The 18,658-nt window shown below is 47.2% G+C and overlaps 1 pseudogene across 1 annotated transcript; it reads right to left on the minus strand.

The window, feature by feature from the left end:
- Window positions 1-456: 456 nt before the first annotated feature.
- Window positions 457-12,389, minus strand: LOC310777908 (metal transporter CNNM4 pseudogene; annotated as a pseudogene). Its single transcript has 3 exons — window positions 12,341-12,389; window positions 11,844-12,007; window positions 457-2,631 (listed from the first exon to the last, which is right to left on the minus strand). The product of its transcript is annotated as a metal transporter CNNM4 pseudogene (transcript).
- Between the last annotated feature and the right edge of the window lie 6,269 nt (window positions 12,390-18,658).

An 18,658-nucleotide genomic window follows, 5' to 3' on the forward strand; every position in this document is an offset into this window, starting at 1 on the left:
ACAGGACATTTCTTAAAAAGTAATCCAAAAGTAACAGAAAGTAACAGAAAGTAATCGCTTACATTACTTTTATATTGTGATAGTTGGATTACGTTACTGAATAAAAAAATGTAACAGGTAACTAGTAATTGTATTGGATTACATTTTTAAAGTAACCTTCCCAAGCCTGTGCGTCAGGTTAACTTCCTGTAACCGTAATTTCAACTTAAAATCCTCCAGCTTTCATACATGGTCCCTGGTTTCAAAATAAAAGTCCTCTAGCGTTTCATACATGGTTGAGGCTCTTGTTTTAGGAAATAATTACCGAGGTCCAGAGCTGTGTGACGTCATGACGGCCATGGATGAGCGCCCGACCCCTCTTCCTCCTCGGCATACACATCTAGTAGTGTGTGCATGCGACCGAAGGGGGTGGGGTCAAATGCTGTTCTCTGATTGGCTGTGGTGTTTGACCGTGCTTCATGGCAGCCTGGACAGGCAGTTCTGCTCGTTGAGGAACTGGAGGGTGGTCTCGTCGTTGTGTCCGCTCTCAGGGGAGTGTGGCGTGCCATCCAGACGAGATGCCACCAGGCCATTCTGGTACTGGGCCCTGGTGATCTTGACGAACTGCAAGTCGCTGAGAGCCCGGACGTAGAAGTCGGGGGTGTACTGTGGTGACATGCCACTGCTGTTGAACTGGCTGTTGGTGCCGCTCACAAAGAGTGACTCTGTCCGGTCGGTTCCGCTCAGAGAGGCTCCTCGGTTCAACCCGCTCGGGGAACGAAACTCCTGCGTTGGTGGACTGAGTGCCATGACACCATAGAAAGAGAAGGGTCCCGTTTCAAACTTCATGTTCTCGTTGCCAGTCTCCACTTCCACTCGGCCCTGCAGGATAAGAATGAAGTAGTCGGCGGCCTTGCCCCTCTGGTAGATGTAGTGATGGGGCGAGCGCTTGTCCCTTTCGTTGAACTTGATCTCCTGGATCACGTCGGGGTGGTGAAGGATTCGCGGCAGCACCTTGTCCGAGATCTGAGACGGGCTGAACAAACTCACCTCTGTAGCCAGGAAGCGATGGGCGACCAACAGCAGCTGAGCAGAGATCTTTACTTTTGATTCGCTCTCGTGTTTGAAGGCGGAAAAGTCTCTCTTATTCTTATTGGGTGCCACCTTTTTCCTGTTGTGGCTGTTATCAGTGTAACGGTCTGTCTCATCCAGGATCTCTGATTTGATAATTTCCTCTATCACGTCTTCCAGGGTGACCAATCCCAGCACCTCATAGAAAGGATCTCCATCCCCCTCGTTGTTCACCTTCTGGACAATGGCCAGATGGGATTTTCCTTTCTTGAACTCTTCCAGCATGGAGTCCAGCTTAGTGTCGTGGAACACGATTTGGACCGGGTGGTTGTAGAACTTCGTGATGGTCTTGAGGGTGGTGCAGTCATCCGGGTCCACAAAGGCCAAGTCTTTGACGAACAGCACGTCTACGATATTGGAGCGCTCGTCCTCAAACACAGGTATGCGCGTGTATCCACTCTCCATGATCTCTGACATGGTGTTGAAGTCCAGCACGGCGTCGCTGTGGATCATGAAGCAGTTGCCAATGGGTGTCATCACGTCCTCCACCGTCTTGTTCCTGAGCTCCAGGGCACCTTGGATCATGTTGAGCTCCTCCTTCACCAGGTAGGGCTTCAGCATCGCCACCAGTTTCTCCCGGCTGTACACGGCGCCGATTTCTTGACCCAAGACGTAGTCGAGGATCTTGCTGATAGGCCAGGAGAGGGGGAATGTCAGCAGCATGAAGAACTTGGTGACCATGATGGTGTTGGCTCCCACCGCCAGGCCGTGGCGAGAGCAGAGCGCCTGCGGCAAGATCTCACCGAAAATGACGATGCCGCTTGTGGAGGCGACCACGGCATAGATCCCAGAGCCGATGAGGTCATCCAAGAGGATGGTGAGCGTGGTGTTGACCAGCACATTGCCCAGGAGCAGTGAGCACAGCAGGTAGTTGCCTTTCCTGCGGATGGGCTCGATTTTGCGGGCGTACTCCATCTCTGTGCCTGTGCCGCAGCTCTGCACGATCTGCAGATCCATGGGGTCCAGTGCCATCAGGCCTAGGTTGAGCCCACTGAACATGCCAGACAGCAGCAGCAGGAAGGCGATGATGATCACCTGCAGCCAAATGGACAACAGGGAGCTCTTCTCCTCCACCACCCGCACCCTGCCATCATCCTCCCCGAGCATGAGCCACCTCCTCTCCCCCTGGCTCTCCTGCACGCACAAGCCAAACTTCTTGGCCATCTCGTTCTTACGGAGCGGCAGGATTTTGACGCTGAGCACCCCCGAGGTGTTCTGGTTTCTGACGTTCATCATGGCCCCCTGGGGCACCACTATATCCTTTGTGAACTTTGAGCAAATCCTGTTAAAACGGACACCGGTGCGGCGTCCATGACCGTCTTTATCATCACCATCTAGCTCCGTGAACTTGATGCGTGCCGATGTGTTCAGTCCGATCTGCAGTCCATAGAACCTGAGGAAGATGCTGCTGCCCTCGGTCACCTGGATCACCCCCTCCTGGGTGGTCTCCGCCGGCTTGTCGCTCCTCTCCAGCCGCATGCCGAAGATCTGGGTGCCGCTGCTCAACTCCGCGACCGCGGTCTTGGTGTGCACGAAAAACCAACAAAAAACTAATAGGGTTAGGATCACCCTCCGTCCACTCATACACAGTCCATAGTCCAAAAACAAGACACAGAGTCTAATAACGGCATGGCATAGCCATATTATTGGACTCGATGGCTTGGGCTCGGATGATGCTCTATGTTGTTGCCGCAGGTTCAGGCTTTATTGGCTGGGTTATGAGCAAGAGTCGTCCAATTTATAACCTCAGCAGAGAACCGACTGCCATAAAACACCACAGAAGAACACATCACTGATGACATCATCACCGATGTCACCAATGACATCACTCACTGAAGACATTTTCACTGATGACATCACAATTGCACTGATGACATTACACCCTTTTCATAGCAACTCTTTTGAGATGTAAAGCAGGTGTTCCAGTGCCAGGACCTCATTAATGATATGTCATTTACACCCTGTTTTTAGCTGAAATCTGCACTGGAGCCAGGTGCTTGAGCTATAGGAAGAACATAGAACTGTGTGGTTCCAGCTGCACATGGCTACTGTATATTTCAGCTAAAAACATTAAACATTAAACATTTCTCCAAACTGGGGCCGCGTTTGTTTCTGCATTCTACTTCATGTGACTGTATGCAAGTCTCATACAACCCCACATCAAAAAATCCTAACTATCATTTTAAGCAAGGGGGCGTCTGGGTACTGTAGAGGTAAAAGCACTCGCCTACCACTGCGGAGACGAGACCCGGGTTCAATTCACGACAGCGGTACTTCAGTAAAGCATGGGTTGCTGTTTGTGCACATAGAGAACTCCAGCGGACGGTCGCTTACTGGTGTGAAACCCCCCCAGAGTGCACAGACTGGATTTCTCATGAATATTTGCAATTGTAGCTTTCGCTGAAATCAATGTGTATGAGGCAGTCTTTCAAGGTCAGGTTTTCTCGTTTCTGTAGGCATTGTACAGCCACATTCGATGGCTGTCCAATGCCTCGCTGAGGGAGAACCCAGTCCTTTATTAGAACAACTGAGACAGGTTTCAACAAATGAAAAGAAAACTGTTTCCACTCGTACAATCTGGTCATATTTTGTGATCGGTAACTCTGTCAACTTACTTTTTCTCTGGCAAAGAGAGCGGACAGCTATGTTTAGGGTCCGACATGCATGACGTATTTGTAGTTATCTAATAGCGGGCTTGGAAAAGTATCACGTGGTTCACGTACTGTGTAGCTCGCTCCTCGCTCGCTGTCAACCTTTTGGAATGGTTTTCAGTGGCACTTTACTATGATTTGCATTTATTTATATAATATTAACTTAGCCAGCAATTCGGTGTTAAGATGTGACGTCAGTTGTGAAAGTTCGGCAGTTTCTGAGATCTCGTCTTTTCAACATCATCTGAGTCCAAATAAAAGACTAATTTATGGTAATAATAGATTAAAAAAAAATAGAGAGAAACGAACACAAATTAAAAAATACAACTGTCTATAGCTCTGGTGTGTGTGTGTGTGTGTGTGTGTGTGTGTGTGTGTGTGTGTGTGTGTGTGTGTGTGTGTGTGTGTGAGAGAGAGAGAGAGAGAGAGAGAGAGAGAGAGAGAGAGAGAGAGAGAGAGAGAGAGAGAGAGAGATGCAGCTATAGTATTATGGTTTCGTTATTACGTTTTTGCCTGCATCTGATTTGGTCATGATTTGTGTGCTGGCTTTAATTACGTCGGCCTGTGTGTGTGTGTGTGTGTGTGTGTGTGTGTGTGTGTGTGTGTGTGTGTGTGTGTGTGTGTGTGTGTGTATGTGTGTGTGTGTGTGTGTGTGTGTGTGTGTGTGTGTGTGTGTGTGTGTGTGTGTGTGTGTGTGTGTGTGTGTGTGTGCGCGCATGCGCGCGCGTGCACGCGCGTGCGTGCACATGTGTCACTCCCACCCCCTGTGGTGCAGTAATAAGCCATATTGGCTAGACAGAGCTTTGGGAAGAGCATGCCAAATTAAGGCACAGGGAGGGAAAAGTAACTGTGTGACTTCTGTGACCGCAGGCTCCCAATAACAAATCCGAATAAACTTCCAAGTGTCTTAGCAGGCAAACATCATCTTTTAATGAGCCGAGGATGAGAGAGGAGGAGGAGACGCGGGGAGGACAGAGCGACACTGTTAGAAGACGGGGAGGACAGAGCGACACTGTTAGAAGACGGGGAGGACAGAGTGACACTGTTAGAAGACATGGAGGACAGAGCGACACTGTTAGAAGACATGGCAAAAGATAACGCAATTAGTCTGTCATCTGGCTGTCATCGGCGCCTCGAGCCCCTCTCTGCGGTCTGGGTGGGCGGGCGGCAAAAGAGACAGAGACCAGTGAATATTGTCAAGGAATAATCCGGTAATGTTTATCTGATTGGACAAGTCATAAACTGGTATTATCTAAGCCTTTAGTCTCAATGCCAGACCCATGAGAGTTCCTATGCTGATACTTTTACTGCATGCTGCAGAGCTCACTTATGTAGTATGCAGAGCGCAGTGATTCAACGTAATATTGGAGTCTGGGGAGAGACTATGGGGCCCTTTACACGAGGACAGTTTCTGGAAGAAACGACACAATAGCATTTCCTTCACACCTTTTCCTTTACACCTTCTCCCTGTTTACATGAGCGCTGTTGAATTTTTAAAACGCCGTAATGTACATGCCAGGTCGCTAGGTGGCAGTAGTGTGATCACCTTATTCTTTGCCCATACAAGGACGCTTCAGCATGACGTCATTTCGTAATCGTCTTTCCGGTTTTAAACACGGAAGTAGAGTACGCCTTCCGCAGTCATTTAGACTTGCCAAAAAGCTTTTTTCAAGCAAAAAAAAACCCCAAACTGTTTTAAAGTTTTAATATTTGTCGGGTGAGAATGTAACATATACTGTATGTGACTAGTTTATCAGAATAACGCCTATTGGAAATCTTTAACGAGCAGCGAGGACCGGGAGCGCTGAGTGTGCCATCTGTCAAACCCTACTGTAGGCTACTGGCAGTGAGAAAACACTGTCGACGTGCTTTTGTAACTAACGTTAAATGCCGACCGGGACCGGGTACAGCCATCGGCTCCTCGCAGCAGTAACGTTATGAACATGTAACTGAAGTTGGCCACAGTGTAGCTTAATTCTGAATGTTGCCAAACTTCATTCATACTAACGTTTTTTTTTTTAATGGTTGCCAACTCGCGCACGGCTATGGCGTAATCGCGTGTGTCGCGTGTGCAGGCACGTCAGAGTTTCTGAAATGTGCCGTCTCAAAGCGATTACATGGAATGATCAGCGGGGGGCGTCTCAAAGAATTTCACTCTGGAAGGTGGTTTCAAAATGTGTCGTTTCCTAAGCCCAAATTCGCCGTCGCCGTCTAAAAGGGAGGCACTAACGATACAATAATTCCCCGTCACCATAGGAAACCGTCCTCGTGTAAAGTGCCCCTATATCTAAGCCTTTACCAAAGGATATTGGTTTATGCTGTTTACATGACACATGAATAATCAGGTAACTCTAGAAATCTGATAATAATCAGTTTATTAGTGTGCATATAAGAGGAGGAGGGGTCATCTGCAGCACACACACAGAGGAGCAAGAGAGAGACACAGGAGGAGGAGCATCTGCAGCACACACACAGAGGGGAGGGGGGAAACTACTCCACTGGTCTCTGCGTTTAACACACACACACACACACACACACACACACACACACACACGCGCGCGCGAACACACACGTGCAAGAGAGAGAGAGAGAGAGAGAGCCTGCCCGAGCATATACTGTAGGTTCGACCTGGTCTTGTTATGACTCACACTCCACCTCACTCCAGACGTTGGACTGACGTCACCTAGCTGGGTGCAAGCCAAACCAGCCTACAGCTTAACTCAACCCTCTTTTAGTTATAGTTAACCCTCCCTCCCTCTAACAAAAGGCTCCATCTTTGAGAAGTGACATGAAGGAACTTGGTGAAACTGACTCACCTTCCCTGCTTAGCATTCTCCACAGCTTCCCTCCTCGTCTAATTGTAATTCCCTCTGTGGGTTTGACTGAATGGATTTCTCCAGACATGATGAAATTATTAGCTTAACAAGGCATTAGCCTTCTCCTTTCAGCTGCTGAATCAATGGAAGATAGCACGGCTATAATTCGGCTGGCTGCAGTCTAACTTTGATAGAGCCATGTACTGTACTTCTGTCTCCTTTGGGGCACCGTGTTTGAAATGGAGCTCAACGTTTCAGTCAGTTCTTCTACGCCCTTTCACAGGATGGTCAACGATTGACCTTTTTCACAGCAGCTATTTTGTGTCTAAAAGGCAGGGTAAACACAGGTGCAATGAAAACATTAATGAGGGTTTCCAACATCCAATCCATTTAGGTGTTCCAGTGCTGGGCCCCTGATTAATCTTTTGGTTGCACCTGTGTTTGTGTTGTCCCGCTCCGTTTCACCCGTCGCAGCGCCACCAACACAGACGTCTGTCTGGGATCCGACAGACGTGCCTGCAGTGGCGGACTCCCAAGTGCACTCCCTGCTGGCCTGGTATGGGAGTGCTCTTCTCCCAATTGATGGCAAAACCTAAGCTGCTCAGGTGGCGCATCAACTGACCGACCCAGCTCATCTTCCATTTGAAGAAAATATCAGCTTCTGTCATCAAACAGAAGATTTCGAGTCCCACCGGCTGTTTTCCCATTCCTGTAATGTATGCATTCTTATGTCTGATGTCATACATGTTGTAGCACTTTGTTGTACTGTTGTTTGTGTACATGTTTTTATATTTATGAGAAACAGTACGCAAGACAAATTTCGGACTTGTCCGACAATAAAGTGAAATCTAATGTAAAAATCTGTAGTGTGTGGGAGAGGGCACATTCCATGAGTATCAGTGGGTCATCTAGGACAAAACAAGACCCGTATTCCCCAGCGGCGCAGAGGTTCGAGTGCCGTGTCCGCACACTTTGAAAATGTGCGAGGGGCCAGGGAGTGTGTGTGTGTGTGTGTGTGTGTGTGTGTGTGGGTGTGTGTGTGACAGTGTGCGAGGGGCCAGGGAGTATCCCAACGGTAGTCTGGTCTGTAAGCTATTCGCTGGTAAGCAAACTGCAGGAGTTCTCTGTACCTCTGCACCACAGGGACATGAAAGTAGGCATCCTTCAAGTCCACTGTGGTGAACCAATTGTCTGGTCGACACAATTCCAGCATCTTTTTTAGCGAGCATGCAAAATCCTCTCTTGACAATGAGCGGTCTGAGGTCCAGGATGGGTCTCATATCTCCATTTTCTTAAATACCAGGAAATAACTGGAATATAGACCTCGTTCTCTGTCCTCCATATGCACTACTGAACCTGCTCCCTTCTGGAGTAATGTCATATCTGTGTCTCCCCAGAGAGGGCACTCGAGTCATGCCTTTCTGAGACATCATAATTGAGTCTCTCACTCGCATGAATGGAGGCGACCTCCCACGGCACTGGACTTGATTCCTGAAAACGTGCGACAAGTACATTTTTTTGGGTTAAGATTAGAGTTAAGACTGGGAATTAATCTGTCAGAGGATGATTGGCTTTCGATATGCGAAACACAACAAACTTCAACAAGCTCCAGAGGATGGAGGGAATTTGGCTGGAAAAATCTGATCCGCTTTTTCATCACACCTCAAATCAAAAACAAACAATTAGGTGAACAGCAACCCTGTTGGAGACAGTGTGGGGTGATGAACGCCAATCATTCTCATATTTTCTGGTTTTGCACAAAAATACAATCTTTCTGGGTCACAATTAGTCAAACTGTAAAAGAAGTATTGGGTTACGAGTTCCCTAGGGAGCCACAGGTTGTTTATCTTGGGTTAATCACAGAAGAGGACATACAGAAGGAGGACTCCTATCTCTTTTATCTCTTTGTTGTTGGTCATGATTAACGGTCCGCATCAACAGGGCTGAATCATTGACAGTGGTGGTGTAGTCAGGAATGTCATACCGAACCGACCTGGATAGCTAGGCTTAGATAGTGAGGTAATATGCAGTTGTGCGGTGGTAGCATGGAGGGGGGTGTTTCCAGGACGCTGGATTACACCGTTAAGCCTTCTTGAGGTGTCGTGGGCCTAACTTAACGAAACGTCGGTGAAGGAAGGTGCCCACTTGAAAACCCCAATGACATGCTTCATACTGCTGTTGGCTAGGGTAGGTAACTGGTGATTTGTGTCTTGTTTATTAGTTTGTTAGCCTGTTAGCTTGTTTTATTCTGGATTGGGCTTCTAAATGTGTTTTTCCTTGGATTTTGGCACAAGGGATAGTAACATCTTGTCCTGTGTATTAATTAATAAAAAGATTCTCACTCTTGCGGGGAAAAAGGCCATTACGAGGAATTGGCTCAAAGAAGACCCACCAGGAGCAGATCAATGGTTGGCCATAGTAGAGGAGATTCACTCCATGGAAAAAATGACTTTTCGCATCAGAACGAAGGCCAAGATTCTGGATCGCCGATGGGAAAAGTGGACTGCCTTCAGAGCAAGAGGCGAGCAGAATCCAATAACGGACTAAAAGGAAGGATCCGAGGACAGAGAAGCACAACCCCCCGTGACTGTTTTGTTTTTGTTTGTCTCTTTCTGTCCCTGTCTTCTTTTCCTTTCAAGTGTCAATGTATGTCCATGTACTTTTGTTAACTCAAAATAAAGAGTTAAAAAAAAAAAAAAAGATTAGGGTTAAGGTATAACAAAAGTGCGGCTTAGGGTGTGCTCAGTCCTGTGGCTTAATGGGTAAGGTACTTGCCTTCCAATCTGAGGACTGGGTTTCGATTCCCAGTCAAACAACATTTTCATAAATCATTAGGGCTAGACATTAGGTTTAGGCAAGTACTGTACAACTATTTGGTCAGGGCTAGGGTTTGGTTATGGTCGTGGTTAGATAAGAAAACCCTAACCCTAATCTTAACAATTATATTGCTGCACGTTTTCAGGAAGAAGCAGTTGCAGCGACCAATCAAATGAGTTCGGGGCGTGGTCATCCCGGCCCATACTAGGGAAGAATGATGGTCCGGGAACAATACCAACATCAGGACGTGCGGTACAGCTAGAGCACTCAGGGGAGACTAAATGACTTTATAAATTATTATTATAAAAAAATACTTTTTTTTTTATAGCATGCCCCTCCTTTCTCTTGCTAGTTAGTATTCTATCCCAGTCCCAGGCTCTTCCTCTGTGCAGAGTGCCAATTATTATGGTAATGACTGAAACAGATAGCAGATGGGTTTCCCTGGAATATAAGCTTTTCATATTTCACATACATCACTCAGTGTGTGTTCATGTCGTTACGCATGCAATCCGTGCATGGCGTGCGTGCGTGTGTGCATGCGTGTGTGTGTGTGTGTGTGTGTGTGTGTGTGTGTGTGTGCGTGCGTGCATGCATGGCGTGTGTGTGTGTGTGTGTGTGTGTGCGTGCGTGCATGCGTGGCGTGTGTGTGTGTGTGTGTGTGTGCATGCATGGCGTGTGTGTGTGTGTGTGTGCATGCGTGCGCATGTGTAAATGTGAGAAAGAGGGGGAGAGGGAAAGTGAGAAGAAGCAGGGCTGTAGATGTTGTTTATGCAGAGTAGAACAGAATTGATTGTATCACTTTTGTAGGCAGAGTTAAACCTTTATGAGATACATTCGTAGACATGTAACTAGTATCAACCTCATAGGATTTCTATGATTGGGCGAAAAAAAGGCATTACCACATCACACACACACACACACACACACACACACACACACACACACACACACACACACACACACACACACACACACACACACACACACACACACGCCTCATGATGTATTCTCATGACATGGTGAGCCACAAGGAGATCGGCAGCTTATTTTTAACCGCAGGAGGAGCACAGCAAACTACATCTCTCTGCTCAACAGGAGCACATTCATGTGAAGCCTTTTGGGCATAGGTTTGGGATGATCAAAGCAGCCGGTGTCAATGCCAGAGACAGAAATAGGACAAGAGAGAGATGTGATGACACATCTCTCAAGGTCATTGCTTCATCTCCTCTCTCAGGAAAACTCTCCCTTTCTGTTTTAATCATGCGTCGCCCCGCTGTCATTATCGCTGCATAACGCCATGCCTATTATCTGAGAAAGGCTGGAATCAAACACAATGTGTGTTCTCGTCTCACACTTGTTTTCCCTGCTGGCTGACATCTGCTTTTCCAAGCGTCACAATTCAACAAGGGAGAACTTAGTTTCAGATTTGCCACCCATTTCGCCTGACCAATATACCGGCTAAAAGACCCCATGAAATCACATCTTTACTTTAATGTGATGTATTTCCTGTTGAATCAGGATGTATGAGCATACATCATTTTACAGCAACAGCAGCTGGACTACACTCGTTATATTAAAGTATTATAGCTGCTACTGTACTTCTACCAGAACTTTCTACTCCATTAGATTACTTTTGTTAACTACATCATGCACTGCTTAGGCTGTAAAATTCCTATTTAACTCATTCCCCGCCAGGGTTTTTGATCATTTTCATTAATTTTCCAAGACCCACAGAATATTCTCTTCTATGCCTACGTAAAGACTGAATATCCCAAAAGAAAGAAGAGAGCTTCTACTTCATCCGTTCTTTAGTTATCGACACCTGAATGTAGGTCGTTTTCATCAAAAACAGCAGTCTCTGACCAGAAATAAATGTCTTTGATGGCGGATACTGGCCGATGTTACACTGAACTATGGTCCCCATAATGATTTGGTTTCCCCTTCCGGTCAAACACGCCCGTGGGCACAGCTTTTACTGTAACACCGGTGTGAGGAAGAGATTCACCCCGCTATGAGAGAGGGGAGCCGGGTCGCGCGTTCGTCTTGTGCGGGTTGTCTGTGTACTGTATGTCAGGAGCAATCTACCGGCTGAAATGCACACGGTGTCAAGAGTTTAGGAACTAATTCCTGAGGACAAGTGATTTGTGGACATGTTGTCAGCACCTGCAGCATGGTGAAAAGAAAATCCTTCACGTTTGAGTGCTGCCCCTGCCGTTCCCAACCTGTAACTTTCTCGTCATGAGAGAGCTGGTTCAAATTTAGCCTCAACGCGAGAATGACTGATGAGTCTCGCGTTGAGGCTAGTTCAAATGCTGACCCAAATTCTTACTTCAACTAAGTTGGTTTTGTGGCCCAACCAAGATGTGTTATTTGCCTAAACCCAACCCAGATGTGTTATTTGCCTAAACCCAACCAAGATGTGTTATTTGCCTAAACTTAACCATGTTACCAGGTCGGTAGCTGCGAGTCGCGGTAGCCGAGGCTCCCGCAAATCGCTACTGGGGCGATGTGGTAACCAGGAAGTAGCGGTGGTTCCCCTGAGGCGGGGGGATGGGGAGGCGGTTACGTGGCCGAGCAGCTCGGGGAAGTAACCAGGAAGAGCCATTGTCTGTGCTGGAGGACCGGAATGTCCATATGAAACATTTATGTGGAAGGAAATGTAAAATATGAACATTTCCGTGGATTCTTTAAACATAATGCTGACATTTTATCCTGGCGATTGGCACAAATTCCCATGAGTTGGTACATTGCAGAGACATCAAAATTTTCCAAATGACAGATATCGTAGCCGTTACTAGGTCCAGAAATATGAAGCCAATTGGTCTGAAGGTGGCGCTACAATTAAAGGTAAAAAGAAAAAAACCTTTGAAAGGCCATAACTAAGTCAAATTTTCACAATGACAAAGTGTGTGTTTGTGTGAACGGGGATGCAAAATGTCTTCTTACAACACTTGACCGGCTCCTGCACGGGGAGGCTGAGTGGCTCCGGTTTCATAACCGAGCAACGACGACAAACTCACCAGAGCGCCTGTGACTCGTACAGAGATGAGTTTTCAAATGCTAATGAGGTGAAGATTATTCCGTGTGCGAGAGCGCGATAGAGAGGGGAAGAGTGTGTGTGAGCGAGAGAGAGGGATTCTCTGTATCACGTCTGAATGAGAGTTTTGAAATAATCTCTCTTTAAGCGTCTTAGCACTTCATGACTTAGCGATGAGTCACAGAGAGAAAGAGAGAGCGGGAGAGAGAGTTTAGATTAAAGCCTGCAGCCTCTGTCCTATTTCTCCATGTGTGTGTGTGTGTGTGTGTGTGTGTGTGTGGGAGGGGGGGGCAGTTACAGTATATACGGCTAAACAGCGTTAAAGAGAAGGCCAAAGACTCATCGCTTATTCTTCCTTATGTCATCCCAACGACATGAGACGGCACAACGTATTATACAGTAGAAACCAACCCGGCCAACCCAGAAGTTAGCATTGCGGTGGGTTCTCTTGTCTCGAAGTCAATGGGATTTTTGTACAGAGATTTTGTTAGATACCTGAAATAAGTATGAAACTGAGACCTTTGTGTTCAGCAGTATAATCCTCACAGATGAACACCACTTACGATTTTTGAAGTGTAAATGCGATTTTTTTCATCATAAAACTGGTGTTCATTTGTGAACATTATCTTGCTGAACACAGTTTCATAAACTTGTGTTAACCACAGACCTTATTTCAGCCATCTAACCAAAATCCCCATAGAAAAATCCTATAGACTTCCAGACAAGGGAACCAGGCGATGCATTGACTTCCAGATGAGGGGAACCAGGCGATGCATTGACTTCCAGATGAGGGGAACCAGGCGATGCATTGACTTCCAGATGAGGGGAACCAGGCGATGCATTGACTTCCAGACAAGGGAACCAGGCGATGCATTGACTTCCAGACGAGGGGAACCAGGCGATGCATTGACTTCCAGACAAGGGAACCAGGCGATGCATTGACTTCCAGACAAGGGAACCAGGCGATGCATTGACTTCCAGACAAGGGAACCAGGCGATGCATTGACTTCCAGACGAGGGGAACCAGGCGATGCATTGACTTCCAGACAAGGGAACCAGGCGATGCATTGACTTCCAGACAAGGGAACCAGGCGATGCATTGACTTCCAGACAAGGGAACCAGGCGATGCATTGACTTCCAGACAAGGGAACCAGGCGATGCATTGACTTCCAGACGAGGGGAACCAGGCGATGCATTGACTTCCAGACAAGGGAACCAGGCGATGCATTGACTTCCAGACAAGGGAACCAGGCGATGCATTGACTTCCAGACAAGGGAACCAGGCGATGCATTGACTTCCAGACAAGGGAACCAGGCGATGCATTGACTTCCAGACGAGGGGAACCAGGCGATGCATTGACTTCCAGACAAGGGAACCAGGCGATGCATTGACTTCCAGACGAGGGGAACCAGGCGATGCATTGACTTCCAGACAAGGGAACCAGGCGATGCATTGACTTCCAGACGAGGGGAACCAGGCGATGCATTGACTTCCAGACAAGGGAACCAGGCGATGCTAACTTCTGGGTTTTAGGACTCATTTCTGCAGCACATTATCTTGGCTACAGTAACGACACATTATTAAATAACTTCACGTAATACATTTTGACTTCATTATGTAATAACATTTATGCCGCTCCGCCTCCACCTCTAACCCGTCATCGTTCATCTCCTCTTCCCTTCTCTCTCAGTCTTTTCCCGATGTCCCTCTCTCACTCTCCCACAGGTTCATCTCTCCCTCCCTCCCTTGTCTCCCTTCTTTCCTTTGATCCCCTCCTCCCTGTCTGTCTTCTCCTCCTCCTCTGCCTTCTCCCCCTCCGTTCCCAATGGTTCCCCCATTTACATCCGTCTCTCCTCCCACCGCTCCTCTTCCGCCTTCCCCCTCTTCTGGCATGCTGCGCCATTGAAGGTCATTTTAATGTCACACAAGTGGGGGGAGGGAGTTGATGCAGCTACAGTATGTATGACGGCTGCTACAGGCCATCCTCACAAGGAAGACATCAACATTGGTCCATTTTCAAGGGGGTTAAAATGTCTACCATGTTTACGAATGTGACCTCTTGCGGACGTGTGAGTAAGTGCATGCATGCAACGCAAACGTCAGAGTCAGGAGCTGTAACCAGGAAGTAGCGGCGACATCTGGTGGTCTTTAACATAACGATGCCTGATATAAATAGCTCGTTGACATGTAAGGGTGAAGGCCTAAACATGGTCGTCCGTCAGAGCCTCGCCCCGCCCTCCCCGTAGGACGGCGGGTGGAGCGCCGTCCTACGGGGAGGGGGCGCCGTCGGCTGACGGGGGCTGCTCGAAAATGTGACTTCACGGCGACGATACGTGCGTGACGTCAGCTGCAGGAGAGTTGTGATTGGCCGTTGCCTTGGCTCTTCGTCGTAAAGTCGCCTTTCAAAGCATGACGTCAGATTATAACGAACTAGTTGTGTGGCTTAGCCTTCCCAAATGTTGAGGGTCGTTTTTTAGAATTTAATACATAGAATTGGGAACGTTACATTCAATTTCATTCAGACTGCCTGGCACACAATCTCCGCCATTTTCACACGGAGCTTCCACAGGAGGAGGGAGGGTGGGAGGGGGGAGGGCGTAGTGGCGTCCGAGCATGTAGGGCTAGCTGGCGCCGCCAGACGGCGAGACGGCTCCAATTCGAGGTGGACGGACGACCATGTTTAGGCCTTGAAGGGGTGGCATTAGCAGAGCGGTAACTTCCTCGTCTTTCAAGCGAGAGAGCAAACGAGTGATGCGGGTTCTGCCGATCTGGGGAGTCGTAGACTAGCACATGCTTCCTCCGTTACATGTGCAGTCGCCAGCCGCTTCTTTTCACGTGAAAGCGAGGTGTTTAACCGGCAGGACGTAGCACGTGGGGGGGGGGGGGTCACGCTATTCCCCCCAGTTACCCTCCCCCCAAACAGGTGCCCCGATCAACCAGAGGATTATTAACCGTATCCCACGTGAGGCGTATCACCTGCACCCACCGTTTTGCTCATATGTCATTTTCATTTTAGATCATTGGAAATCGACATTTCGGTATGACGATGTTAACTAGCTCTGAATCACCACAGGAAGATGATGGACGGATGGAGGGATAGAGCGGAAGCGTGAGTAGAGAGAGAGGGAAAACAACAGGGAGATGGAGAGAAAACTCCATGTGACCTTTCTCTGCATCTTGATGAGGTCACTGTGTGTGTGTGTGTGTGTGTGTGTGTGTGTGTGTGTGTGTGTGTGTGTGTGTGTGTGTGTGCGTGTGCGCGCGTCTGCACTTGCTGCCCTAGCGCGAGTGTGTATCCATGCGCACACCATTGCGTGCCGCTAGAAAAAAAAACACCGCTGCGTGCCGCTGCCATTTGTTTTCATTAGTGATCCATCATGTCTAACTACAGTACAGTGCTCTTTCAGCTTTACCTGATTTGCCTTTACAGGAAGTATGGATAGCATACTGGGAAAATGGCATCCCTCCCTGTAACCTTGACTTTCCAGCCATTGTCCTCTGTTATGGGTGATCACACAGAGCTGAAGCAGAACAACTGTTACATTACATCCCAAATGGGATGGAAGTGTCTCTCCTGTTGGGGGAAGAGTAACGCACCGCTATACAGATGTAACATCCAGAAGGTCTGAAGGTGACATTTGGCTTGTATGGCTGTAGATTCAAAACCAGCTCTATGAATACATTATAAGCTATCCGAGCTCGGTGAGAAGCGCTTGTCCCCCAGTTTAGGAGGATACTGTATATACTGTAGAAAGAGAGATTGTTTACACAGCTTAGGAGGGTACTGTATATACAGAGAGATCGTTTACACAGTTTAGGAAGGTACTGTATATAAAAAGAGAGATTGTTTACACAGTTTAGGAAGGTACTGTATATAAAAAGAGAGATTGTTTACACAGCTTAGGAGGGTACGACACTGTATATAAAGAGAGATTGTTTACACAGCTTAGGAGGGTACTGTATAAAAAAGAGAGCGATGATGCTTGATTATGTGTGTTAGTGTTATAAAGTGAGGCCCTTTGAGAGAGCTCCTCTCAGGTGTTTCAGTTGTCAGGACTTTGTGGTAGTGGGGGGTAGAGAGTTAAAGAAGGAGGAAGCCAAGTGCCTACACTGTGGGGGGAGTCATGATGCAGGGGGGGGGGGGGGGGTCTGCTCAGTGTCCACAAAGAAACAAGGAGAGGGAAGTGATCAAGATCGGAGAAGAACGGAAGTTATCATATGCTGAGGCTGTTAAGAAGTGGGGTGGGGAAAGAAATGAAGAAAGGATGGAAGTACATAAGGCTCCGGAGAAGAAGGAGGACGGACCTAGTCGCAATAACGTGATCTGCATGGACAAGAAGCAATTCATGACCTTCTTTGCTGTGGTTATAAGATGTGCTGCTGGTTTGAGTGGGAAGATGGAGGGGAATAATGCTGTGATGTATGGTGTCTTTAATGAAATAATGCCAGGGCCACACCAGGCCTTTTTCTGGACAGTTGTTTGTGTGGTAGTGGCCAAATTGTGGAAGACGAGGTGTGCCACAGTTTATCCACCAAGCCGTCATCCCAGGTGAAGTGGTCTAGAAACAAATCATAACAGAACTGAAAAGACAAAGAACACTGGACATCAGAACAAAGAGACCCACACCCTGGCACCTGCTCACCTTCTAACAGACTTCTTATTTTTGATAACTATTCCCTTCTACTGTTTATATATAAAAAAAAAAAAAATGTATTTACTGTAAATGTTTGTAACCCCTGACTGAATAATTGAATAAAGTATATTAAAAAAGGAATGGGATTGACGCTGTTAAGGGGTTACTGGATGAGGTGGGCGTATTTGAAGCAGAGATAGATGAAGCGGTGAGGGATGTGTTTGGGCAAACTCAGACAATTGTGTCTGGGTGAGAAGAGGAAGAATATAAAACACGAAAGAAGAACATGGATGGATCCAGAAGAGGGCGGTAATGCAACATTAAGGATGCCAACTGCCATAAAACACCAAAAAGGAGAAGATCACTGATGTCATCACAAATTGCTCAAATGACATCACTGATGACACACACATCATCACTGATGACATCACAATCGTGACGGAACCACACCGCCGCCAACCACAGACACACACCGCCACCCACTTAGCCAATTTTAACTACGAAAATGTTAGACATTTCTGCTCCCTGGAGACAACTTCACTGTGTAATACGGGCTAGTGGCTCGATACAGTAAAGAGATGAGGTGGTGAGTGTGTGTGTTTTTACATAGAGGTTATACATAATGTAAGTAATGCCTAAATGTTGTTTGAATATGAATGAACCCCCCCCCCCCCCCCTCAGTATCTGTTTAACCTACCTCTCTCGTGCCAGTCAAGCAAGCAGTGCTTCCTCCTGTTCTGATTCCCTCAGAGTCAGGGACCCAGGCAACCCTGGCATTTACACACTAATGAAAACAATCATGGCAAATATGCTAATCAGCTCAACTGTGGTTGGCTGAAACAAACGGTGCTCTTTCCAAAAGGCCAGATGCTCCTATGAGTAATCACCTACTGCAACGGAATCCGTTTAACCTTAAACATGATGGCGCACCATGTGAACCGTGCATGTGATGGGTACACTATAAAGCGCTAACAGATTGAGAACTGGGTTTGTTGTCATTGAGTCACTTAGTCTCATTATCCATTAAGATCACAAAAAGCAGCTGAAACCACTTGAGTGTCATTCAATTACCAACCAAAGAGGTGATTATGTCAGCAACAAATGAGAAACATACTGGTTCTCAAATTGGGCTCCGGGGGTCCTTGAGGGGGCTCCAGGGGGTCCCCAGCAAAAAGAGGAAAGATTTATTTCCCGTATAATTCCATCCATAACCATAAGTAACACAATGACAGAATGTATGACTATTTTGGTCATGGGTTTCATATATTTTGTGCAATAAAACATCTAAAAGCAAAACATCTTCTCAGATGGGGGACCCTGGGACAAGATCTTATCTCAGTCAGTTTAGGGGTGCTTGACGTGAAAATGTTTGAGACCACAGAGATAGGTCGTTCTGTAAAAAGATTGGTTATACACTGTGGACTATTTGAACACTGGTATGGGAGATGATTGGAAGGAAGCTTGGGAGAGTGCAGAAACGGAGTGTCTGTAACAGAGTCAAAGCAATTCAACTCAAGGTTTAAAAACTCTGAGTGTCTGTAACAGAGTGAAAGTAATTCAACTCAAGATTTAAAAACTCTGAGTGTCTGTA

The sequence above is a fragment of the Poromitra crassiceps genome, assembly GCF_964638095.1.
Source record: "Poromitra crassiceps genome assembly, chromosome: 6".
NCBI classification, from domain to species: Eukaryota; Metazoa; Chordata; class Actinopteri; order Beryciformes; family Melamphaidae; genus Poromitra; species Poromitra crassiceps.